We start from the raw sequence: 27,326 nt of genomic DNA on the forward strand, positions 1-27,326 counted from the left end.
CTTGGTTTCCATGCTCAGAGCTATCCTCAGCCTTGTCTGAGGCTACACATCTGGGTGCAGGAGGTTGCACAGCTCCCTGAGCATGCCCTTCCTGAATCGGAGCCTGCGGAGACATTGCTCATCGGTTAGATCCATGGAGGAAAACTGATGTTGGTAGACCCTTGCATGATAGGGTGTTCTTCCCCTAACTCTATGCTGGACTCCTCCTATGGCAGTTGGTTGATTGCCTTCTCCCTCATCCTCTTGGAGCTCCTCAGCCTCTGTAGGCTGCTGCTGGCAAGCATCTGCCTCATTGCCCACTATCTGGTGTGGGGGGGTCAGCGAACCCGGGGACTGGGAGAAATTTAGAACTCAGCAGAGGAGGACAAAGGGTTTGATTAGGGCAGGGAAAATAGAGCACGAGAGGAAGCTTGCAGGGAACATTAAAACAGACTGCAAAAGCTTCCATAGATATGTAAAGAGAAAAAGATTAGTCAAGACAAACGTAGGTCCCCTGCAGTCAGAATCAGGGGAAGTCATAACGTGGAACAAAGAAATGGCAGACCAATTGAACAAGTACTTTGGTTCGGTATTCACTAAGGAGGACACAAACAACCTTCCAGATATAAAAGGGGTCAGAGGGTCGAATAAGAAGGAGGAACTGAGGGAAATCCTTATTAGTCGGGAAATTGTGTTGGGGAAATTAATGGGATTGAAGGCCGATAAATCCCCAGGGCCTGATGGTCTGCATCCCAGAATACTTAAGGAGGTGGCCCTGGAAATAGCGGATGCATTAACAGTTATTTTCCAACATTCCATAGACTCTGGATCAGTTCCTATGGAGTGGAGGGTAGCCAATGTAACCCCACTTTTTGAAAAAGGAGGGAGAGAGAAAACAGGGAATTATAGACCGGTCAGCCTGACCTCAGTAGTGGGTAAAATGATGGAATCAATTATTAAGGATGTCATAGCAGCGCATTTGGAAGGAGGTGACATGATAGGTCCAAGTCAGCATGGATTTGTGAAAGGGAAATCATGCTTGACAAATCTTCTGCAATTTTTTGAGGATGTTTCCAGTAGAGTGGACAAGGGAGAACCAGTTGATGTGATGTATTTGGACTTTCAGAAGGTTTTCGACAAGGTCCCACACAAGAGATTAATGTGCAAAGTTAAAGCACATGGGATTGGGGGTAGTGTACTGACGTGGATTGAGAACTGGTTGGCAGACAGGAAGCAAAGAGTCGGAGTAAATGAGTACTTTTCAGTATAGCAGGCAGTGACTAGTGGGGTACCGCAAGGTTCTGTGCTGGGGCCCCAGCTGTTTACATTGTACATTAATGATTTAGATGAGGGGATTAAATGTAGTATCTCCAAATTTGCGGATGACACTAAGTTGGGTGGCAGTGTGAGCTGCGAGGAGGATGCTATGAGGCTGCAGAGTGACTTGGATAGGTTGGGTGAGTGGGAAAATGCATGGCAGATGAAGTATAATGTGGATAAATGTGAGGTTATCCACTTTGGTGGTAAAAACAGAGAGACAGACTATTATCTGAATGGTGACAGATTAGGAAAAGGGGAGGTGCAACGAGACCTGGGTGTCATGGTACATCAGTCATTGAAGGTTGACATGCAGGTACAGCAGGCGGTTAAGAAAGCAAATGGCATGTTGGCCTTCATAGCGAGGGGATTTGAGTACAGGGGCAGGGAGGTGTTACTACAGTTGTACGAGACATTCTTGCTATTGAGGGAGTGCAGCGAAGGTTCATCAGACTGATTCCCGGGATGGTGGGACTGACATATCAAGAAAGACTGGATCAACTGGGCTTGTATTCACTGGAGTTCAGAAAAATGAAAGGGGATCTCATAGAAACGTTTAAAATTCTGACGGGTTTAGACAGGTTAGATGCAGGAAGAATGTTCCCAATGTTGGGGAAATCCAGAACCAGGGGTCACAGTCTAAGGATGAGGGGTAATCTATTTAGGATCGAGATGAGGAGAAACTTCTTCATCCAGAGAGTGGTGAACCTGTGGAATTCTCTACCACAGAAAGTTGTTGAGGCCAATTCACTAAATATATTCAAAAAGGAGTTAGATGTGGTCCTTACTACTCGGGGGATCAAGGGGTATGGCGAGAAAGCAGGAATGGGGTACTGAAGTTGCATGTTCAGCCATGAACTGATTGAATGGCAGTGCAGGCTCGAAGGGCCGAATGGCCTACTCCTGCACCTATTTTCTATGTTTTCTATGTTTTTCTACCCCTTTCTCCTCCGCATGCAGTCTTGAGCCGGCCGGCACAGTGCTCCCACACAAAAAGCTGTCGAGGGCACCATCAGGCAGCAGGTCGATTTTTTATAATGAATATAGCTTCCGGGGCGGAGAGACAACGGTGCGCGCTCTGATGACATCTTTAAGGCCACATCCACAAGACCGTGGCAGAAGTCTGGGGGAGTGGGGCAGAAGTAAACACCACTGCAGAAAACCCTGAGGTGAATGTCACTGGCGGCAGACATTCAACCGCAAATCGGCGGCCACTCGACTCCACTGATTGGCCGCCGCTTTCTGGCGATAAGAGGCCTTTTCGGGAGGCTGAATTTTAGCCCCTTGGGCTTTTCAGCCTGGATAGAAGACACCAGAGTGTTGTCCTTATAGAGGTATATTAGATTGTTAAAGGTAATAGAGAAACTTAAACCGGAATATTACTTTAAATTAAACTGCAGAAGTAGAACTAAGAGACACAGGTACAAACTAGAGAGAATAATTTTAAGACTTTTTCAGGAAATTATATTTCTCACTAACAGTGACCAACATGTGAAATAAACTTCGAGATAGAATAGTGAAGGCTAAAACTCTGGAAGAATTTACGGAACCTTGGATGCTACAGTCAGGTGGGGCATTCGAATCTCCCCGAATGGATAAATCAAATGGGCTGAATGGCCTTACTCATCCATAATGATCCTGTGGACTTATGACGCTGTTCTTTTAGAACTCTGCCACAGCAGCTCTTTAACCAGCCTGTGGGAAGCAATTAATCAAAAAAAGGGCAAAACTGCAAATATGTTGAGAAAAAGGTTATTGTTACCAAGCTGTGAATTCCAGGGATTGGTTCTTCTGCCAAAAAAATGGAATTTGCTTCAGAAGCAACAATATTATTTGTAACTAAAAGCAGTCCATTGGTAGCTGTATGATACAGCAGCAGTACTGGTGCTGCAGGCTATGGTTAGTGTAAATCACGTAACGATATCTTTCACTCACAACACGCTCAATGAGTTCTTTACTGCTCAGAGTCTTTTCATTTTTGAAAGAAGCATTACAAAACATTCTATGTAAAATATTCTGCCACTGGAATTGATTCAAACCAGTTATGTAATAAATAAAGTACGTAGCTGACCTACTCACACTTCAGGATCAAATTAACACCAGAAGCTGGGATAGTATGTAATGTTATCCAAACACCTATCTGTCCACTTCTGTTTATACAAGCTCTGTTGCATACTTTAGTAACTAAGACAAAATTGTAATATCAATCCCTCAGGTGCTGCTTTAATCTCAGCCCTGACCCTGTTAATAAAGGCAAACCACAAGCATCTTGTACCAATTGGAAGGAAATATAGTGCATAGTTTGTAGGCCCTAAAGTAACATTCAACATAAGACATGTAACACCTGGAAAAATATATTTTTTAATTCATTCCTGGGATGTGGTCAGCACTAGCAAGGCTAGCATTTATTGCCCATCCCTAATTGTCCTTGAGAAGATGGTGCTGAGCTGCCTTCTTGAACCGCTGCAGTCTGTGTGGTGAAGGTACTCTCACAGTGCTGTTCGGGTTCCAGGATTTTCACCCAGCGACGATGAAGGAACGGCGATATATTTCTAAGTCAGGATGGTGTGTGACTTAGAGGGGAACTTGGAGGTGGTGGTGTTCCCATACACCTGCTGCCTTTGTCCTTCTAGATGATAGAGGTTGCGGGTTTGGAAAGTGCTGCTGAAGAAGCCTTGGCAGTTGCTGCATTGCATCTTGTAGATGGTACACACTGCAGTCACTGTGCGCTGGTGGTGGAGGGAGTGAATGTTGAAGGTGGTGGATGAGGTGCCAATCAAATGGGCTGCTTTGTCCTGGATGGTGTCGAGCATCTTGAGTGTTGTTGACGCAGCTCTCATCCAGGCAAGTGGAGAGTATTCCATCACATTCCTGACTTGTGCCTTGTTGATGGTGGAAAGGCTTTGGGGAGTCAGGAGGTGAGACACTCACCACTGAATACCCAGCCTCTGGCCCGCTCTTGTTGGTTGGTTGGTCCAGTTAAGTTTCTGGTCAATGGTGAGCCCCCCAGGATATTGATGGTGGGGGATTCGGCGATGGTAATGCTGTTGAATGTCAAGGGACGGTGGTTGGACTCTCGCTTGTTGGAGATAGCTATTGCCTAGCACTTGTGTGACGCGAATGTTATTTGCCACGTATCAGCCCAAGTCTGAATATCGTCCATGCTGCATGCGGGCATGGGCTGCTTCATTTTCTGAGGAGCTGCGAATGCAACTGAACACTGTGCAATCATGAATGAACATCCCCACTTCTGACCTTATGATGGAGGGAAGGTCCATGAAGCAGCTGAAGATGGCTGAGCCTAGGACACTGCCCTGAGGAACTCCAGGAGCGATATACTTGGGCTGAGATGATTGACCTCCAATCACCACAACCATCTTCCTTTACGCTCGGTATGAGTCCAGCCAGCGGAGAGTTTTCCCCCTGATACGCATTTACTTCAATTTTACTAGAGCTTCTTGATGCCACACTCAGTCAAATGCTACTTTGATGTCAAGGGCAGTCACTCTCACCTCACCTCTGGAATTCAGCTCTTTTGTCCATGTTTGGACCAAGGCTGTAATGAGGTCTGGAGTCGAGTGATCCTGATGAAGCCCAAACTGAGCATCGGTGGGTTAATTAAGATTAATTAAGATTATAAAGGACATATCCATGGACTGACTAATTTGGCAATTTTGACAAGTTCATGCAATTTCAACCTTGGGAATCAATTACCCAGTTGATAGGCTGCATAAAATATAACCTGCAGCTACAGTGGGCCACCGCTCCATGGGACAGTTAGAACAAGGTTACATGCACAAAGACAAATATATGTAGCATATATTACAATTCTAATTTATTTAATTAAGCTGAATGTCATTGCTATTTCTGGATAAGGTGTCAACCGTGGCTCAGTGAGTAGCACTCTCACTGCTGAGTCAAAAAGTTGTGGATTCAAGTCCCACTTCAAAGACTTGAACATATAGGGGCAGAAATTCCAGCCTCCCGGGTCCGTACTGTCTATAACTGAGAACATACTTTACCTGATTGGCTGCCCAGAGCCATGTGACTGCAGCTCCAGCCTGTGCACGTCCCGATGTGCATGCGCTCCGATGCACAGTCAGTGGAGGCCTCAGGACCGGGAACTCGCGTGGGCACAGCAGCTTCAGGTAAGTGCGCATTTTTAAAAAGTTTTTTTACCTGATCACCAGCGGAAAGCAGCCGACCGGGATTTCTGGGCCATAATCTAAGCTGATACTTCAATGCAGTACTGAGGGCGTGCTGCGCTGTCAGAGGAGCTTTCTTTTGAATGAAACAAACCGAGTGCCTGTCTACCCTCTTAAGTAGACATAAAAGGTCCCATGATATAAATGGCTCTGCACGTAACAGAGTCTAATGTATTAAACTACCCTTTGTTCCACTAGAATAAGCTACAGTTGCTGATTAATACCTTTAGCATATCAAATGATAATGGGCCAAAAATCGCGTTCTCTACATGCGTGTATGATGTCACATGCACCTGTAGCGGGCCTGCAAGTGCCGGTTCTTGGCATGCAACATTTCTTTTGACAGTTCCAACTCATCCCCGGGAGAAAGGCCTTCGCTGGCAGAGATTTGGGCTTTTTGCCCAACTATTGCCCAGCGAATGTCCTTCAAACTCTTAAGCCTGGTAAAAGCGCGCATAAGGATTGCTTTTGCCAGCATAAGAATTTTAAAAGATAGAAAAATAAAATTTTAGCAATCATTTGTATATTAAAAACCCTGTCCATTAAGGTAAGTTTATTTTTACCCCTAATAAAACATAGTAAAAAAAAAATCAAAAAAATAATTTTTTGTCTAAAACATTTATTTAAATTCAATTTCAATTAATTTTAAATATATGAAGCATTTTTCTTATTTATTTAAAATGTTTATGTGTTTTGGAAATAGTGGTCTCTGCACAAACGGAGATCAGCAATGGAGATTCGCCATTTTCATTGGTTGGCTGGTCCGGCACACGTGATCCCAGGCTTGACATACGCTCCTGGAATATGTGGGCTCCTACGCTGGACTGTGAATGCAGGCCGAAGAGCGTAACTCTACGTTCCTCTGGGACCGCGAGGTACTTTCGTAAAAAACATTCGGTTGGAGGCATTCGCCCGCAAAAAGTCTGCGACCGCAACTTCTGGCCCAATGTATATTCTCTGCAGTTTACAGAAACAGCTAACAGTAACAACGTTAAACGCTGTGCATGCTGTGTCTAGCAAGAAATAATCCAACATAGACAAAGCGGTTTCATTTTTGTTAAATTATTGCCCATTAGCGATATGAGCTATGCATATTTTATGAATTGAATACACCAGTATTTTTATTTAGAGAATCAAAAATTATTAACACAACTGATTTTGCTTCTATTAACTACTAACTTCAGGTCATTTAGGAGCTTGGGAAACTGAGGACACCGATTGGAATTCTGCTGAACTCCTCGCACAGCTCTACAGTAAAAGCCTTTTGAAAATATTGTATGATTTCACCAATATCTGTTTCTGTCCCATGAGTTTAGCACTTCATTCCATATTTTATTCTTTTCCTGTACACTCTGGTTAAATACATTAATCTAGAATGAAATAGTAGCATTAATAATCATTGCATGGCCCCAGTGACCTTACTATTGTAACAATAACATTCAGGATCCACAAAACGGCAACACTTAGGTCTCTCTGTGTTAATGACTAAGATGAATCAAATCAATTTGGAGTTAAAGGCCTTTTGGCTAAGATCATGCATAACTAACCTGACCAGCCACCATGACCTCCGGGTGGTTTCTCCCTGGTCAGGAAGGTATATGCTTGCTTTTTTGGAAACAGGAGGTGGGTGGGGAGGGTTGACCCATCCACCTCCACGGAGGTGTGTGGGGGACCTGACCCATCCACCTCCATGGCACGAACCTGGTATTGCAGTACTTCCAGGAACGGTGCAGTGGCTCTAGGCCTTTTGGCTAAGAGCATTGGCGCAGAGTGATCCTTGGCATGTGCAAGGTGACCTCTGGCGTTTGTGATTTGACAAAAAATTGGAACGATTGGCTACGAATTTAAAAAAAAATAAAAAAATTAAAAAAATAAAATAAAATTTAAAAAAAAAAATTTGGAGTTAAAGGTTTAGTTTGACCAGGTCCTAATAAATGAAAATCCACTGAAATGAAAATTACAGTGACCTTGCTTTAAACAGCCCCACTTAGGATCCAGAGTAGGCTGTTTGGCCCATCTCATGCATTCTCTGGCATTTTGTTTACTGTAACCGCTTCTTATCTTTTTAAGCCAAATTTCCTGCCCTTTTCGATATTCCATATCTCCCAAATAAATAGCAATCTCTCTTTTAAACACCTGATTGATTCTGAATCTATGGCCATATGGGGCAGTATATTTTAGATCCTCACATTTCTTTCCATGAAGAAATCTTTCTTGGATTCACTTTTAACTAGCTTGATTCTAATGATTGTCTCATTGTCCTCAATTCCCCAAACAGGTTGAGCGTCCAAAATCCGGAATTCCAGAATCCGTAGTGTTCCGTAAAATGTCACGGAATTCGGACCCGCTGACCCTGCTGACCTCGGGGCCCCACCGCTGCCTGACCTCGGACTTTGCCTTGCCCGCCGCTGACCTTACCCTGCCGCCTCTCGCCTCGCCCCACTCGCCGCTGCTGCCCTAACCTTGGGGCCTCGTCACCGGCCCGCCCGAGCACCTCATCTGCGACAGGGCCCGCTGGCCTGAACACTTCCTTGATGGTGGGGCCCGCCCGAACAGCTCCACCTCGGCGGGACCTGCCCAAACACCTCCTTGGTGGTGGGGCCCGCCCAAACAGCTCCACGGCAGCGGGACCCTCCCGAACACCTCCTTGGTGGTAGGGCCCGCCCAAACAGCTCCACCTCGGCGGGACCCTCCCGAACAGCCCCACCTCGGCGGGACCCGCCCAAACACCTCCTTGGTGGTGGGGTCAGCCCAAAAAGCTCCACAGCGGCGAGGCCCCACCTGAACAACTCCTGGATGGGGCCGGCGACCCGAACAGCTCCTCGGAGAGCAGCCCCCCACCCCCACCGCCCCCCCCATTTCTAATATTCCGAAATCCAGAAATACCCAAATCTGGGCTCGGGTATTTCCGGATTTCGGACATCAGAAACACGTTCCGAAGTCCGGAAAAATACGAAAACCGGCTCAGCCTCAATCCCAAGATTGCCGGATTCGGGATGCTCAACTGTACTATCTATCTTGTAAATTCCCTTCATTATTTTAAACTTCTCGACCAGAACATCCATAACTTCCTTGTCTCTGGGGAATATATCCCAAGTTTATCCAGTCTCTCATCCGAACTGTCCCTTCATCCTAGGTTGATTGGAAATTATGCAGAAATTCCGAGGGGGACATTCCCCGGGCAAATCAATAAAGAATAGAAATAAAATGCGTACTTATCTGAAGCTGCTGCACCCGCTTAAACTCCCGATCCACGGGCCTCCTCTCCCTGCGACGCGCAGCGCATGCTTGTAGAGACGTGCGCAGGAGTCACGTGTGCCTGGACACCCAATCATAGGTAAGTTACGAAACTCCTATTACAATGAATGAGAAAAACCCCAAAACTCACAAAAAATACATAAAACATTTAAAAAACACCACCTCACACAATAAACTAATAGAAATTAAAGATGTTATACACATTTTTTAAAGAAAAAAATTGCCGATTTTTAATAAAAGTTAGGGTTTAAAATAACATTATCTGAGTGGGCAGGGTTTTAACGTAAATATGTTTTAAAATTTTTATTTTAATCATGTTTTTTATAGGTTTTTAAACTCTTACGCCTGTAAAAGTAGGCTATGCGCCTGCTTTTTCAGGCACAAGAGTTTTGAGGACATTTGCCGTGCAAGATATGGGTAAATAGCCCAATCTTGCCCGTACAACTGTCCTCACACCCAATCTGGCTATGATCTATCAAGCTTGACAGATTGGAAAAGTCGTTTTTCAGCACATGCGCTTTGCGCACTGAAAACCGGCTTTTCCGATGCTTTCCCGTGTCCGGAGAAACTTCGTACGGGCCCGGGACGTCAGAATTTTTGCTCCATTATGGTGCCAAAAACTGAATATAATATTCTAAAAGAGGTCTGACTTTTGCTCTGTATAACTTACATGAGTACTTAATTTCTTTTATATTCTGTAATACGTGATGAAGCCCTCCATTAACCTTTGTGATTATTTTTTGCAGCTGCAAGCTAGATTTTAATGGTTTCTGTACCTGGACTCCATTGTGTTAGCCATGATAGTGCATTATCTTTTTAATCCCAATTCCCTAAACATTTAGAAACATAGAAACATAGCGCAGAAGGAGGCCATTTCAGCCCATCGTGTCCGCGCCGGCCGATAAAGAGCCGCACGGCCCTCGGTCAGCAGCCCTGAAGGTAACGTATAAACCTATGAACAATGAACAATGGCAGAAAAGTAAAGAGCACCCAGCCCAACCAGTCCACCCCACACAACTGCGACACCCCTTACACCGAAACATTCAACACTCCACCCCAACCGGAGTTTCTGTATCTGTATCCCTGAGAACAACATCCTTACCTCTCAAGTAAATAGCAAGCTCCCTTTGAAGCACATCATTGATTTGCATCCCTTTTGCCCCAGTGCTTTTCCATTTAGACTTCACTGCAACTGCCAGTTTGCATCTAAAGTGACATTTTCCTACCTTAAACTGCATCTGCCATGATCTGTCCACTTGTTTAATCTATTCAACATCCATTTACTATTTACTGTTTTCTTCATCTGCACAATTACTCTGTCACTCCAAGATTATTTTCATCTGCAAAATCATCTTTACTTCCCATTTCATTGCTAAACAATCAATATCTAATGCACAATATTACAGCATCTATTACAACTACAACATTGTCTATAATATGGTTGATTTTTTTTTTTAAACTCCCTACTTAATTTTTTTTCCCTTTTACACCCTTAAATACGTTTATGTCAATATTGGGAGTATTAGCATTACAGTATTAGTTACAGTTCTATGCAGCAATAGAAGAATTGGATATTACAGGAGTTCCAGAATCTGGAATGTTCCGGAATTTGGACACCAGGCCAATTCGTGGCGGGGTCATCCGGAAACCGGAAAATGTTCTGAAATCCGAACTCCCCGGCCTCAGCCTGACCTCCGGCCGCCCGACCTCGCCTCGGCCCGGCCTCGGCCCGACCTCCGGTTGCCCAACCTCCCCCCGTCTTGGCCCGACCTCCCCTGACCTCCAGCCACCCGGTCTCCCCTCCCCTCGGCCCGTCCTCCCCCGGCCTTGGCCCGACCTCTGGCCGCCCAGCCTCCCCCCGCCTCGGCCCAACCTTGCCCGGCCTCAGCCCGACCTCTGGCCACCTGATCTCCCCCTTCCTCAGCCTGACCTCTGGCCACCTGACCACCCGCAGCCTCGGCCCGACCCCCAGCCATCTGACCACCCCCAGCTTTGGCCCGACCGACATCCTCGACCTCCGGCGGCCTGACCGACCTCACACGGCTTTGGCCCGACGAACACCCCTGACCTCCGGCGGCTCAACCAACCTCCCCTGGCCTCAGCCCGACCAACTTTCTCTGGCCTCAGCCCGACCCACCCCCCCAGCTCTCTGAGGCAGCGAATTCCACAGATTTACAACCCTCTGAGAGAAGAAATTTCTCCTCATTTCTGTTTTAAATGGGCGGCCCTTTACTCTAAGATTATGCCCTCTCGTTCTAGTCTCCCCCATCAGTGGAAACATCCTCTCTATAAAAGTACTTAATTGGCTGTAAAGCACTTTGAGACGTCCGGTGGTCATGAAAGGTGCTATTGGTAGCACCAGTTCAGGAGATGACCAGGATATGACATTTTGTGTACAAATTAAAAGGGCTACAGAACTGGGTGGTGTGTGTGTGTAACAGGGGATTTTAATTACCCAGTTACTCAGTGATGTGATGGAGGACTGTCTAGTATTGAAGGGACAGGGCTGAAATATCTGTGGACATTATGAATGATTGTTTTGTCATGCAGCATGTTGGAGAGAATACTAGAAAAAATTATTTACTGGACTTGATATTTAACAGTGATCCAGAACACCTGGGCAATTGAGATTGTAGTGCTATCAGATTTAATCTGATTATCTCAGATACTGCGAAAGATATTTTAAAGTTAGTGTCTGATTTCAAGAGAACTAAATTTGATGGCAGATGTGGATGGAGGTGGGGGAGACTTTTAGCCAGTGATAATTTTAGTGCAAAAGAGATATGGAGGGCACTTAGAATCATATTTCACACTAAAGAAGTCATGAATGTCCCTCAAATTAAAAGGAGGGTGCATGGTTAGAATTAATCCAAGGTAGATTAATGGTGATATCCTGATACACGATGCAGGGCATATTTGAATAGGGTCCTCCACATGTTGCTGACTGGTTTCACTGCTAGAGGTGATGCTGTTAGATGTCATGTCAAAGCTAAAACTGTTGAAGCTGATGCAAAGTTAGTACAAAATAAGAAAAGGGTTGGATTAAATTGCAGGAAGAAGTTCTTTTTGCAGAGAACTTTGGCCTTGAGCAGATTGCCAGGACATGCAGTGAGTATGAATTCACAACAGGCCTTCAGAGGAAGCTGGACAAGTTCCTGCACGTGGAAGACGTTTCAAATTTTTCAAACTAGGTGAGGCTGGCAGTGATTAGTGACAGTTACTGCTAACTCCTGAACTTGGTTGCCTTGGGGTTGGTGGGTAATTCCCTAATAATTTTTGCTGTGTTTTATTTAATATTTCCCAGGAAATTGTGTGACTGATGTAGATTGACGATGCATAAAGGCTGCACCAAATCTGAATGGGCCGGGCTGGATGGACCATTCAGTCTTTGCTTGTGCCTCATTTTTTGTATGTTTGTTGGACCAATGCTATCTTATTCAACTGCTGTCAAAAACACCCATACACTTGCCACCAACTCCATCTCAGTCCCTGAAAAATCATTCAGACTGAACCAGACAATGTGCAATCTCAGCCCAGAGCTGACCTTCAAAGCACAGATCATATCCATCATCACAACCATTTAATTTCACTTCTGGACCTGTTCTTGACTCCACCACCATTGAAACCCTGATCAATGGCTTTGTTATATCAGTACTCAACTTCTTTGATGCCCGTCCCGCCAACATCCTGAGTACTGCCCATCTAAAACTCCACATCCCATATCCTACCTCACAGTGAATTCCACTCGCCCATCACCGTCATCCACACGAATCTCCCTCAGCTCTTTGTCCCCTCTGTATCCTGGTCCAAATCCTCATCCTCATTCACAAAACTCGACCTGGCCTCCTCCGACTCCGTCTCTGCAACTTCCTCCAAATTTGCATCCCAGCTGGTGCCCCCTAGATTCTAATCTCCTGTGCATCCCTGTCCCCTCTTCACCACCAATGGTGGCAGAACGTTTAGCTGCCTTGGCCCTACTCTTTGGAACTTCCTTCCTAAACATCAGCACTTTGATAACTTACACCCTTCTTTAAAAGCTACTTCTAAATTCTATAATTTCTACTACACTTTCAGTTAACTCTCCTGACTGTTGCACTTCTGTTTGGCTTCTGTTTCTCCTCTTTAAAACCTCTTGGGGCATTTTCTATGTTGAAAGTACAAGTTAAATGTGTTGTGTATGTATATACCCTGTACGCTCAATGTACAGTTACATAAGATCAATGAATGTATCTTTACACTGTATACAATATGCCTGTACCACCAGAGGGTGCAACTGGTGGAGACCTAGAGGTCACCTGCACACCGCAGGTAACCAAGTATAAAAGGGAGCTCACCCTACTGTAACCTCATTCAGGAGCTGCAATAAATGGACTAAGGTCACAACAGTTCAAGTGCAATAGCTTATCTCGTGGAGTCATTACGAGAGTGCTTACAGACACAATAAAATGCAAGTTTGTGGTTGGACTCCTCAGTGCTACATTTTGTTCAGACATTCAGGTGTACTTTGGTAGTTCAAGTAGGCTATTCCCTTAGAATTTCCTTGCTTCCCTTTTTCTCAGTACCTGGGAACCCAGTCAAGAATGAGACTACAGTGAGCAAAACAATTAAATTTTCAACATATTTATCATCCAAAGTTACATAATTGGGCTCTTATTTTTAATCAGTCTAGAATCTATCAGCAAGGTGCTTGAAATTACTCAGTGGGATATCCATGTTCAAATGCATTACACATTTGTGTTTAATTCTTCTCTGTGGTTTTAATGAAGGCAGTAAACCATTTAAAATAAATGTGTTAACATCTCCAATAAAATAGTAGATGAAGGAATTCCAGGCAAATATGTTAAGCATCTGTACACTATTACCCCACTGCATAATTTCAAGATTGTGCTTTCTTTCAGAACAATGGAATACACAAACTCTCAAAGATGAGAAGAAAATTCAATGACAAGAGCAGATGGTCCTTGTTGTGTATGGAGAAAGAGTCAAACTGAACTCTGTGAGCTTAAAGTAAAGTGTGACCGTCGTCTTTTATTGCAGATCTCCAGAGTGCCTCTCCAACTTGTGAAGCCTCCTTAAATACCTGTGCTCTCAAGGGATTATGGGATCCGTTGGGACTCCAGGGAATGAGCCCTCTGGTGGCTGTACAGAGTAAATACAAGTTTACATATACAACACTCCCCCAACCCCAAAGTCAATAGTGTAACTATTTACAATGTGAGTCGATCTTCTTGGCTAGGGCCCTTCTTGCCCTGGTTGATCATCTCGGTGTGAAAGCTGGTGTTGTTGAATCATTTGTTGAGCCCTTGCTGGGCTGCTGTGCAGCTGGCCTTGCTGGGCTGCCTGGTGCGTTGGGCCCTGCAGGGCTGCTGTGGATGATGGGTTCTGCTTCGTGGTCAACCGTGGTGCTGGTTGCCACTGGTGTGTATGTTGGGGGATCAAAAAAGGTAGGGTCCAAGGTGGGTTGCTCAGGATAGTCTGTGAATCTGAATTTGATTTGGTCTAAGTGTTTCCGGTGAATGAGTCAATTTCAAAGTTTGACCCGAAGCACCCTGCTCCCCTCTTTGGCCACAACAGTGCCAGGAAGCCACTTGGGACCTTGTCCATAATTTAATACAAATATAGGATCATTGAATTCAATCTCGCGTGACACATTTGCACTATCATGGTATGCATGTTGTTGAAGCCGCCTGCTCTCTACCTGTTCATGTAGATCAGGGTGAACTAACTTGTCTTAAGTGCTCTTTTCATGAGCAGTTCAGCAGGTGAGATCCCAGTGAGTGAGTGGGGTCTTGTGCGGTAGCTAAGCAGGACTCGGGATAGGCGAGTCTGCAGTGAGCCTTCAGTTACCCTCTTCAAGCCTTGCTTGATGGTTTGCACTGCTCTCTCTGCCTGATCATTGGACGCTGGTTTACACGGGGCAGATGTGACATGTTTGATCTCGTTACGGGGTCATGAATTCTTTGAACTCGGCACTGGTAAAACATGGCCCGTTGTCGCTCACCAGGACATCGGGTAGGCCTTGTGTAGCAAACATGGCCCGCAGGCTTTCAGTAGTGGCAGCGGATGTGCTAGTTGACATTATCTCACATTCAATCCACTTGAAGTACGCTTCTACAACCACGAGGAACATTTTATCCAAGAACAGGCCTGCCTAGTCGACGTGTACCCTAGACCACGGTTTGGAGGGCCAAGACCATAAACTTAATGGCGCCTCCCTGGGTACATTGCTTAACTATGAGCATGTATTACATCTGTGAATGCAGGACTCTAAGTCCACATCGATACCGGGCCACCACACGTGGGATCTGGCTATCGCTTTCATCATTACGATGCCTGGGTGGGTGCTGTGGACGTCATCGATGATGGTGTCTCTGCCCTTCTTGGGGACCACTACTCGATTGCCCCACAGAAGGCAGTCTGCCTGCATAGACATTTCATCTTTGTGCAGCTGGTACGTCTTTATTTCTTCCTGCATTTCCACTGGGGCACTCGACCAGCTCCCGTGAAGCACACAGCTTTTGACTAGAGATAATAAGGGGTCCTGGCTTGTCCAAGTTTTGATCTGCCGGGCAATGACGGGTGATTGCTCACTCTCAAATGCTTCCATAACCATAGCTAGATCTGCAGGCTGCGCCATTTCCACCCCCGTGGTGGGCAATGGCAGCCTACTGAGGGCATCGGCGCAGTTTTCTGTGCCTGGCCTGTGGCGGATGGCGTAGTTGTATGCGGACAACATGAGCGCCCATCTCTGGATGCGGGTCGATGCGTTAGTATTTAGCCCTTTACTCTCAGAAAACAGGGATATAAGTGGCTTATGGTCAGTTTCGAATTCGAATTTTAGCCCAAACAGGTATTGATGCATTTTCTTTATCACTTAGACACACGCTAACACTTCTTTTTCATGCTGTAAGCTATCTTAGCCTTTGACAGACACCTAGATACATAGGCAATTGGTTGCAATTTCCCAAAATCATTAGCTTGTTGCAATACACACCCGACGCCATATGACGACGCATCACATGCTAGTACCAAACGCTTACATGGATCATACAACACAAGCAATTTGTTTGAGCGTAACAATTTTCTCGCTTTTACAAAAGCATTTTCTTGGCTTTTGCCCCAAACCCATTCATCCCCTTTATGCAGTAAGACATGCAGTGGTTCTAACAGTGTGCTGAGACCCGGTAAGAAGTTACCAAAATAGTTCAGGAGTCCCAGAAATGATCGCAGCTGCGTCACGTTCTGTGGCCTCGGTGCATTTTCGATTGCCTCCGTCTTCGTGTTGGTGGGCCTGATCCCGTCCGCTGCAATCCTCCTTCCCAGGAACTCCACTTCAGGTGCCAGGAAAATGCACTTCAAGCGTTTTAACCTGAGCCCCACGCAGTTGAGGCAACTAAGAACCTCCTCCAGGTTCTGCAGATGCTCGACTGTTTTCCGACCTGTGACCAAGATGTTGTCCTGGAAGACCACGGTGTGCGGGACCGACTTCAGTAAACTTTCCATGTTTCTCTGGAATATCGCCGCTGCTGATCGGATTCCAAACAGCCATCTGTTATAAACAGAAAGACCTTTGTGCATGTTGATGCAGGTGAGGGCCTTCGATGATTCCTCCAGTTCCTGCGTTATGTAGGCTGAAGTCAGATCCAGCTTCGTGAACATCTTTCCTCCCGCCAGCGTTGCAAAGAGGTCGTCGGCTCTTGGCAGTGGGTATTGGACCTGCAGGGAGAAACGATTGATAGTTACTTTGTAATCGCCACAGATTTTGATGGTACCATCTCCCTGAGGATTGGGACTCTAGCATTGGCCCACTCGTTGAACTCGATCGGGGAAATGATGCCCTCGCTTTGCAGCCGGTCTAGCTCGATCTCTACCCTTTCTCTCATCATGTATGGTACTGCTCTCGCTTTGTGATGGATGGGCCGCGCCCCCGGTATTAGGTGGATCTGCACTTTTGCTCCTTGGAATTTCCCGATGCCTGGTTCGAACAGGAAAGGAAATTTGTTTAAGACCTGGGCACACAAAGTGTCGTCAGGGGGCGATAGCGCTCGGATGTTGTCCCAGTTCCAGCGTATCTTTCCCAGCCAGCTCCTGCCGAGCAGCGTGGGACCATCGCCTGATACCACCCAGAGTGGTAGCTTGTGCACCGCTCCATCGTAGGAGACCTTTACGGTAGCACTGCCGATTACAGCTATCAGTTCTTTTGTGTAAGTTCTTAGTTTCGTACGAACTGGAGTTAAGACTGGCCTTGAGGCCTTGTTGCACCACAACCTTTCGAAAGTCTTTTTTGCCCATGATGGACTGGCTTGCGCCCGTGTCCAGCTCCATTGACACCGGGAGTCCATTTAGTTCAACATTCAGCATTATCGGGGGACGATTCGTGGTGAATGTGTGCACCCCATGTACCTCTGCCTCCTCGATCTGAGGCTCTGGTTCGTCGTGATCCTCCGTGGATCTGTCCTCCTTTACAACATGGTGGTTTGCAGGCTTAACAGGCTTTGCATCTCGCCTGCACACTCGTTGGAGGTGTCCCATTGTTCCACAGCCCTTGCAAACGTATTCTTTGAATCAGCATGAATGGAAACGATGATCACCCCTGCAGCGCCAACAAGGTTGTTAATGGCCTTGCATTCATCACCCTTGATGGTGGACTCTGAGACATCTGCGGATGTGCAGCTGCAGGCATGTATGACCTGCCCTATACGTTGTGATTTGAAAACAATATCACTTTGTTCTCAGTACTTGTAGCAGCACTTGTGTGTTGAGAGATTTGCTTGGTATTGCCACTGGTGGCAATGAACGTCTGGGCTATCGCTATAGCCTTAAGGTTGCGATCTCTAAAGTCAAAAGTTTACGAAGTATGGTTTCGTGACCAATGCCAAGTACGAAAAAGTCTCTGAGCATGTGCTCCAAACATCCTTCAAATTCGCAATGTCCTGCAAGGTGTCTTCGCTCGGCGACATAACTCACCACTTCCTGGTCTTCAGACCTTTTGTAGGTGTAGAACCGGTACCTCGCCATCAGAATGCTTTCCTTCGGGTTCAAATGCTCTCGGACCAGTGTGCACAAGTCGTTGTACGATTTCTCCCTGGGTTTCGCTGGAGAGAGCAGATTCCTCATGAGGCCATACTTTGGTGCCCCACAGTCGGTGAGGAGGATCATCCTTCGTTTGGCGGCGCTCTCTCCCCCATCTAGCTCGTTGGCAACGAAGTATTGGTCGAGTCGCTCCACAAAAGTTTCCCAATCATTTCCCTCCGAGAATTTCTCCAGGATGCCCACTGTTCTCTGCATCTTTGGGTTCACTATCTGTATCTCGTCCACAGTTGTTGTGTATGGTGAAAGAGTCAGACTGAACTCTGTGAGCTCAAAGTAAAGTGTGACTTTAGTCTTATATTGCAGGTTTCCAGAGTGCCTCTCCAACCTGCGAAGTCTCCTTAAATACCTGTGCTCCCAAGAGATTATGGGATCCCTTCGGACTCCAGGGGATGAGCCGTCTGGTGGCTGGACAGAGTAAATACAAGTTTACATATATAACAGTCCTTACCGAATTTGTAATCAAACAGTGCAGAAACCCAACCCTCATCATCTTGCTATAGACTCAAATCACAGGTGGGACTAATAGTGATTACAACAATGGTATTGTGACAGGGTGCAATGTATGTACAAACTAAACAGCACAACAATCTCACACTCAAAATTAATACAAAATAATGTTTCACAGTAATACTCAACTAAAGTGTTTTTAAAAAACTTCAATGAGCATATATTTTTAATATTGTTTTTGATGGGATGAGAAGGAGAAGAAGTTGTTTGAACTGACCATTGTCTTATCCTTCTTGTGTGCATATTTAAATAATATTTATTTTTCCAAAAACAATATTTTTTTTCCCAAAAAGGTTTACTTTTAAATTGTTAGTTCTCATGAAGCATCTGTAAATTTCTAGAATATGTTGAAAGTTATTTTCACTGGTAACATTGATTAGAGGTTACATAATACGATAAAATGGATAACACCAAGAAGCAAGGAGAGGTCGGTATTGTTAAATATGCTAATTTGCTGTCCAGCAGTAAGGTTTTATAAAGCGGTTTTATTGTAAGATAAGCTAAGAGTAAGTAGGCAAACAATTCATGTTTCCAACATCAAGATTTCGTTCCAAAACATCTGAATAAGGCAGAAGGAATGTATCTGTGTGGGCTAATCTGGTTTTGCAGGGAATTTGCTGTGTGTGTGTGTGTGCTCACTGCTGGAGTTGCAGCTGGCCAGCTTATTGCTGCAGTTGCTGCAATTGCCTATATGCAATGATGTGTTAATAAACCTCTGGTTAAAAAAAATTGTTCTGACAATTTGTTTGCTTCTTACTCTATCCAAGCAGATTTGCTATGCTTGCTTCCTGCTGTCCTGTTCTCTGTAAAAGGCAGAAAGACAGAACCACACATGACTGCAGAGACCTTGCTACGCACCAGACCTATATTGGGGAAATACTTGTTGCTGGGTATATTCAGATGCAAGCTAGAAAAACCTGCATATTAACTTTGAAGTGCTTTCCTCTCTTTTTACCTGCCTTTAAGCCCGGTACTGCTTCCTGCATCCCCACTCTGCACTGCAGTCTACATCGCTACACACCACCTATTGTATTTTATGGACAGTATTTCATATAAGCCAAACAATTTAAGAATGTGCTTATGTAAATGCATACTATGGATAATATAATCAGTGTCTAATGTATGAACACCATGTCCAATGTAAATGCAGTGCTCAGTATACATTCATAGGCGGTCCCTTGTAAGATGACTTGCTTCCACGCCAAAAAGGGATGAGTTCACAGGTGTTTCAATGAAGGACCTAATATTCCAGGTCCCAAACTACATCCTGAAGGGTGGAAGATGTCTGTGAATTTTTTTAACGTGTGGTGGCTGTTGCACACCAGCCACCACACGAGCTTGACAGAGCTAGGTGTTGGTCCAGTGGCAAGGATGAACCAAGGCGATTGGAGACCAGCTCCGCTGCATGGACCTAGTGCGCACACAATCGCAGTGTGGGCTAATCCGTGCTGCCCCTGGGCCCCGATCGTGCCACTCCACGATCACTTGCCGCTCCTGCCCACGCTCCAATCACTGACCTGGGTCTTGATGATGTCCAATTCAGTCGCCTTCTTTGCTGCCATCGCGCTCCTGCACCAGCTCGCGCTGTACGTTGCAGTGGTATGCCGCCATGCTGCACATAGGATGGATCGGCAGCATTGGAGCAGTAGGGAGGGGAGCAGGTCACAGCCGGGATACTGCAGGAGCGGAATTTTCAAAATGGCGACCATTACATGAAAAATCGGCGGCCATTGCACTCCGCAGCATGGCTGCCGATTTCCGGTGGTAACAGGCCTTACGGGTGTCATGTATGAATGCTTGGGTTTACTAGCCACCAGGTAGCGCCACTGTCGGAGGTCATTGGTGTTATGTAATGATGTGTGTATCGTTGTCCTGCGTCCTGGTGTGGGGGGGAAGGTGATGTTATGTAATGATGTGTGTATTGTCCCAGTACCTTAAATGTAATGTAAGCACTATGCTACACCACAGAGGGCGCTGTGGTGGGAAGCCCTGGTAATACCTGCAACAGGTGCTAAAAAAGGCTGACCACCACACCTGAGAGGCACTCTGGAGCTGAACAATAAAGGACTCAGGTCACAGCAGTTAAATTTACACCAGACCGTGTGGAGTCAGTGATTTGTGTGCTACATACACCACATTGGCAACAAGGAAGCGGACGAACTCCACGCAACCATGGCTACTCTGGGCTCGCTAAAGGATTTTACCGTGGGCAATGATTGGGAGGCCTTTACAGAAAGGCTCGAGTACTACTTCACAGCAAACGACTTGACGGAGGACACGGACGCAATGAGAGAGAAGCGTAAGGCGATATTGCTCTCCAGTTGTGGAGATGAGGTTTACTTTCTCGTCAGGGATTTGCTCGCACCTGGAGCGCCAGGGACAAGTCACATGAGGAGCTGATTGAACTCATTCGTGACCAGTTGAAACCGAAGGAGAGCATCCTCACGGCTAGATACAAATTTTACCATCACTGCAGATCTGAGGGCCAGGATGTCACCAAATATGCTGCGGACCTCAGGAGACTCGCGGCGCCGTGTGATTTTGGCGCACACCTTGACGAGGCTTTGCGGGACGTTTTCATCATGGGGATTGGCCACGAGGGCCTCCTTCACAAGCTGCTAGCCACGGAACCCACAGTCACTCTGACAAAGGCCATCACTATCAGCCGGGCATATATGGCCTCGACTTGCAGCACCAAGCAAATAATCCACACAGTCTCGAACCCGGCAGGCACTATCCACAGGATAGCGCCCACCACGGACAAAACTGCAGAACATGGCTCTGCCCGGGGCAGAGAGCACGGACCTCGGGATCCTGGAACTCAGAGTCCGCTGAGGGGGGCCAATCAAGCAGCACCATGCTGGCGCTGTGGAGGAAGCCATGGGGCTCACCGGTGCAGGTTTGCGGAGTACATGTGCAATACCTGCCACCTGAAAGGCCATCTTCAGCGTATGTGTAAAAGAAATCAGACTCACCATGTGGCTGAGGAGATGTGGGATGATCTACTGTTCAGCGAGGAGCAGGTAGAAGATGATGAGGTGTTTGGACTGCACACATGTACTGACGATTCGCCCCCAGTGATAAGGGAAGTAAAAATCAACGGAGTCCCTGTGAGTATGGAAGTGGACACGGGCTCGGGTCCGTCATTGATGAGTCAGAGAACTTTAGATAAACTGTGGATTAACCCAGCTGCACGACCCAAGCTGGTCCCGGTCACGGTGAAGCTGCGTACCTACACCAGGGAACTAATACCTGTTCTTGGCAGAGCGATGGTGCAGGTATCCCAAGGGGACGAGACGAACACTTTACCTCTGTGGGTCGTTGCAGGCGATGGGCCGACACTCCTCGGCCGGAGGTGGATGGGGACGGTCCGTGGGAGCTGGGAAGACTTCATCACCTCACAGGCTGCTGCTCCCCGGGGTGCTGCTGTGCCCCGGGTCCCCAGAGAGCAGCGCCGGCCGAGCTGGAGCTGCAGCCTCAATCCCCCCACAGGCAAGTCCCAGCCCCGGACCTCACACAGAGATCCTGCAGCCTCAATCCCCCCACAGGCAAGTCCCAGCCCCGGACCTCACACACAGATCCCGCAGCCTCAGCCCCCACAGGCAAGCAGCCCTGCACAGAGGGGCCTAGTGGGGGGGGAGTGAGCCGGCGGGGTGCGAGGGATCCAGGATGGCCGGCGGTTCGGAAGAGCCAAGCCGAGGAGCTGTTAGCGTCGGGCGGCAGCAGCAGCTGGAGGTCGGCGGCTATGGAGGCCGCGGGGGACGCGGCAAGTGCGGCCGCTGGAGAGGCCACGACGGCCGCAGGAGAGGCGGCAAGTCAGGTGGCAGCGGAGGGGAGCGGAGGCTGCGACGGCGGAGGGCATCCGGAGCGGCGGAGAAGAAGATGGCGGCGGCATCGTGTCGGAGCAGCAGAGCATCAAAGATGGCAGCGCCCAAGAAGAAGCCTCATGGAATCCTCCTGCATCAAAGATGGCACCTTAAAAAGGAAATGCACCCGGGAGTCTTAAAAGGGCCTTACCAAGAGGTGGTCCCCACAAAGGACTTCTGTAAGGCAGAGCGAGTCTAAAATGAGCTATGTTAATGTGAGATAGTGAATTTATAATAAGAATTACTTTTTTAATGCTGAATGGCCACTGTATTTGTGTAAAATAATGGATGAAGTACAATTAATGATAACGGCTAACAAGGAAATCAAGGATCCGTTACCAGTCAATAACCAGTTAATGTACCAGATAATATGTACCATACTAACGCACTGTCTATGCCCACCTGCCTTCCGTTGGACAAGTGTGATGTTATGTAATGATGTGTGTATCGTTGTCCTGCGTCCTGGTGGGGGGGGGGGGAAGGTGATGTTATGTAATGATGTGTGTATCGTCCCAGTACCTTAAATGTAATGTAAGCACTATGCCACACCACAGAGGGCGCTGTGGTGGGAAACCCTGGTCGTACCTGCAACAGGTGCTATATAAGGCTGACCACCACACCTGAGAGGCACTCTGGAGCTGAACAATGAAGGACGAAGGTCACAGCAGTTAGATTTACACCAGACCATGTGGAGTCAGTGATTTGTGTGCTACATACACCACAATTGGGCTGTGCGCATGTGTGTGCGGCCCAGGTATAAAAGGCCAGCCATCTTGTAATGTAATCACTTTGGGCCCTAATAAGTAGAGCCAGGTTTGTACCTGTTCGGAGTTTACAGTATTCAGTCTATTGAGTTATTGCATACACAACATTTAGCGACGAGGTAACAAGAACCTTCACATGCAAAAATGAGCACAATTGGAATTCTGGAGTAATTCGTGGAGGGAGAAGATTGGGCAGACTTTGTAGTCCACTTGAACCAGTACTTCATGGCCAACAAAATGGAGAAAGAGGCAGACACAGATCGGTCCCGGGCGGTCCTCCTCACGGTTTGCGGTCCGAAAATCTATGGACTCATAAAGACCCTCCTCTCGCCCTTAAGTCCAACGGACAAGGACTATGAAACATTGTGTGGTCTGGTATGTGACCATCTCAAACCAGATGAAGGCATCATCAGCTCGAGATATCGATTCTATACACACGTTCGTTCTGAGGGCCAGCATGTATTGGAATTCGTTGTAGACCTAAGACATCTAGCTGGACCGTGTAAGCTCGAAACTGCATTGGCAGACAAGCTGCGGGACTTCTTTGCAATCGGCATCAACCACGAGGTGATCGTGCATAAGTTACTGACAGCGGAGATGCTGGATTTGAGCAAGTCCATCTCGATTGCCCAATCATGCATGACGACAGACAAAAGCTGAAAGCAGATATCATTGAAAAATCGGAACTCGGCAAGTACTGTGAACAAGATAGTATCATCGTTTGGCAGAGTTGCATATGGCAGGGCCTACGCTACTGCGTACGCGAAACCTGTGGCTGCTCAAAGTCCGCCAACAGAAATGAATCCGATATCACCGTGTTGGCATTGTGGGGGAAATCATTGGCATCATCAGTGACAGTTTAAATAGTACGTTTGTAAAGGCTGTTCGAGAGTGGGGCATCTCAGCGCATGTGTCCGTAACTGAGCTAGCGTGCTGTGACACACCACGTGGAGGATGATGACCAGTCTAGCACGGATCCGGATATGCAATCTGAGATACCAGAGGAGGAAGTATATGGACTGTATTCGTTCCTAACAAGGAGCCAACCATTAATGATTAATGTAAAACTTAATGGTATTGATGGGAATTGGACATGGGTGTGAGTCAATCAATAATGAGCCAGAGGACATTAGACAGGCTGTGGGATACTAAGGCTGTGAGGCCTAAGCTGAGTCCAATCAATGCCAAGTTGCGTACGTACACTAAAGAACTCATAACGGTGATTGGCAGTGCAGTAATCAAGTTGTCATTTGATGGTGCGTTTCACGATTTACCTTTATGGATTGTTCCAGGCAATGGTCCAATGCTGTTCAGCAGGAACTGGTTAGAAAAAATCAAATGGAACTGGAACAAGATCAAAGCATTGTCGTCGGAGGAGGATACTCCATGTGCTCAAGTGTTGAGCAAGTTCCCCTCGCTGTTTGAACCAGGCATCAGCAATTTCACAGGAGTCAAGGTGCAGAGCAACATGAAATCGGATGCAAGACCCGTCCATCATAAAGCTCGGGCAGTTCCAAACATGATGAGGGAGAAGGTTGAAATCGAACTGGACAGACTCCAGCGTGAAGGGATCATATCACCGGTCGAATTTAACGAATGGGCCAGCCCCATTGTTCCCATGATGGCACTGTCTGGATTTGTGGGGACTACAAGGTTACGATCAACCGAGTTTCGAAACAGGATCAATACCCATTACCGAAGGCTGTTAACCTGTTTGCAACGCTAGCCGGGGTGAAGTCGTTCACAAAACTGGATCTGACGTCGGCCTACATGACACAGGAGCTGGTCGACACGTCAAAGAAATTTACGTGCATCAACACTCATAAAGGACTGTTTATCTACAACAGGTGTCCTTTTGGAATTCGCTCGGCTACAGCCATATTTCAGAGGAACATGGAGAGTCTACTGAAGTCCGTCCCCAGAACCGTTGTGTTCCAAGATGACATACTGGTCACAGGTCGTGACTCTGCCGAACACCTGAACAACCTGGAAGAGGTTCTACATTGTCTGGACAAAGTGGGTCTCAAACTGAAGCGCTCGAAGTGCATCTTCATGGCACCAGAAGTCAAATTCCTGGCGAGGAAAATTGCTGCTGATGGTATCAGGCTTACGGACTCGAAAACCAAGGCCATCAAAAATGCACCCAAGCCTCAGAATGTGACAGAGCGGCGTTCGTTCCTGGGTCTACTCAACTACATCGGTAATTTCTTACCTACATTGAGCACCTTATTAGAGCCACTGCACATGCTGCTAAGAAAAGGCGACAACTGGGTTTGGGGTGTGTCTCAAGATAGAACTTTTGAGAAAGCTACTAATCTGCTTTGCTCTAACAAGCTGCTGGTACATTATGATCCATGTATACGTCTAGTATCGTCCTGTGATGCTAGTATTGATCTGGAATCATGTGTGCATCAGTGCAACACTTGTATGCAGCTTAGTAATGCACCAGCGGAATCGCTGCTGAGTCTGTGGTCATATGGAGTTGGTTGCGCGTTCCAACAAGCTAATGAGTTGGGCAAATTACAACCTGTTGCATATGCTTCAAAAAGTTTGTCAAAGGCAGAAAGAACCTACAGCATGGTAGAGAAAGAAGCACTGGCCTGTGTGAATGGGATTAAAAAGATGCATCAGTACCTGTTTGGTCTTCGGTTTGAGCTGGAAACAGATCACAAGCCACTCATTTCATTGTTTTCGGAAAACAAAGGTATCAATACCAATGCATCGTCCCACATCCAGAGGTGGGTGCTGACATTATCTGCCTATGATTATGTCATTCGCCATAGATCTGGCACTGAAAATTGTGCTGATGCATTGAGCCGTCTGCCATTGCCCACACCGGAGGTGGAAACGCCACAACTGGCAGACCTACTGTTAGTCATGGATGCTTTTGAAAGTGAAGGAACCCCTGTCACGGCCCAAGTTAAGACCTGAATCAGCCAGGACCCAGTATTATCGGTTGTGAAATGTTGTATCCTTAGTGGCAATTGGTCTGCCATACCCAAGCAAATGTGTGAGGAGACCAAACGTTACATCCGTCACAAAGATGAACTATCCATTCAATCAGATTGTATGCTGTGGGGTAATCGTGTTGTTATGCCCAAGAAAGGCAGAGAGAAATTTGTGCATGATCTACATAGCACGCATCCCAGTATTGCCATGATGAAAGCCATTGCCAGGTCTCATGTATGGTGGCCTGGAATTGACTCTGATCTGGAATCATGTGTGCATCAGTGCAACACTTGCATGCAGCTTAGTAAAGCACAAGCGGGATCGCCGCTGAGTCTGTAGTCGTGGCCATCTAAACCATGGTCCAGGATCCGCATCGACTTTGCAGGTCCCTTCCTGGGAAAGATGTTCTACGTTGTGGTGGATTTATTCTAAGTGGATAGAGCGTACAATCATGTCATCCAGCACGTCCACAGTTACCATTGAGAGCCTTTGTGTCATGTTTGCTACGCATGGTCTGCCTGACATCGTTGTAAGCGACAATGGATCTTGCTTCACCAGTATGGAGTTTCAAGAGACTCAATGGTATCAAACATTTGAGGTCAGCACCATTCAAACCCGCATCCAATGAACAAGCAGAGCATACGGTCCAAGCCATCAAGCAGAGTATGAAACGTGTAACTCAAGGTTCACTACAGACTCGCTTTTCATTCATATTGCTTAGTTACAGGGCAAGATCCCATACGCTTACCGGGGTCTCCCCTGCTGAACTATTGATAAAGAGAGGTCTCAAAACCAGGCTCTCTCTTGTCCACCCTGACTTGAATAATCCTGTCGAACACAGATGTCAAAGTCAGCAACGGTATCATGATCGCGCTACTATGTCACGTGACATCCGGTGTACGTACTGAATTATGGTCAAGGTTCCAAATGGATCACCGGTACTGTTACAGCCAAAGAGGGTAACAGAGTGTTTATCGTTAAGCTCAAGAATGGGCAAACATTCAGGAAACATGTCGATCAGATAAAGCTGCGGCACACGGATGAACCGGAACAGTCTGAGGAAGACACAATCGGTGACCAACCAACCTACCCTCAGTCATCAGAGGACTCCGCTGTCATCAATGAATCTGGACTTTCAATCACTGACACGGTCAATGAATCTGGACTTTCAATCCCTGACGTGGTCATTGCCACTCCCATCAGATCAGCTACCCAATCCCCAGTCATAACAGACTCAGAACGTTCGCCCAAGGTTGGAGTTGAACTGAGACTTCCAACTCGGGAGCGGAAAGCCCCAGACCATCTCAAATTGTAAAAAGACTATTACTAATATCTTAAAGGGGGATATTATCATGTCTGTATGCTTAGGTTTACTAGCCACCAGGTGG

At 46.7% G+C, this 27,326-nt stretch overlaps 1 long non-coding RNA gene across 1 annotated transcript in view; it reads right to left on the reverse strand.

Moving 5' to 3' along the window:
- The window catches only part of LOC139251602 (uncharacterized), an 87,196-nt gene that overhangs the window by 50,203 nt on the left and 9,667 nt on the right, over nucleotides 1-27,326 (reverse strand). The window contains exon 2 of the long non-coding RNA XR_011591392.1: nucleotides 8,717-8,854. This is a non-coding gene — a long non-coding RNA (uncharacterized lncRNA). The remainder of the gene's footprint in view (nucleotides 1-8,716; nucleotides 8,855-27,326) is intronic.

Source organism: Pristiophorus japonicus, chromosome 1 (assembly GCF_044704955.1).
Source record: "Pristiophorus japonicus isolate sPriJap1 chromosome 1, sPriJap1.hap1, whole genome shotgun sequence".
Taxonomy (NCBI): Eukaryota; Metazoa; Chordata; class Chondrichthyes; family Pristiophoridae; genus Pristiophorus; species Pristiophorus japonicus.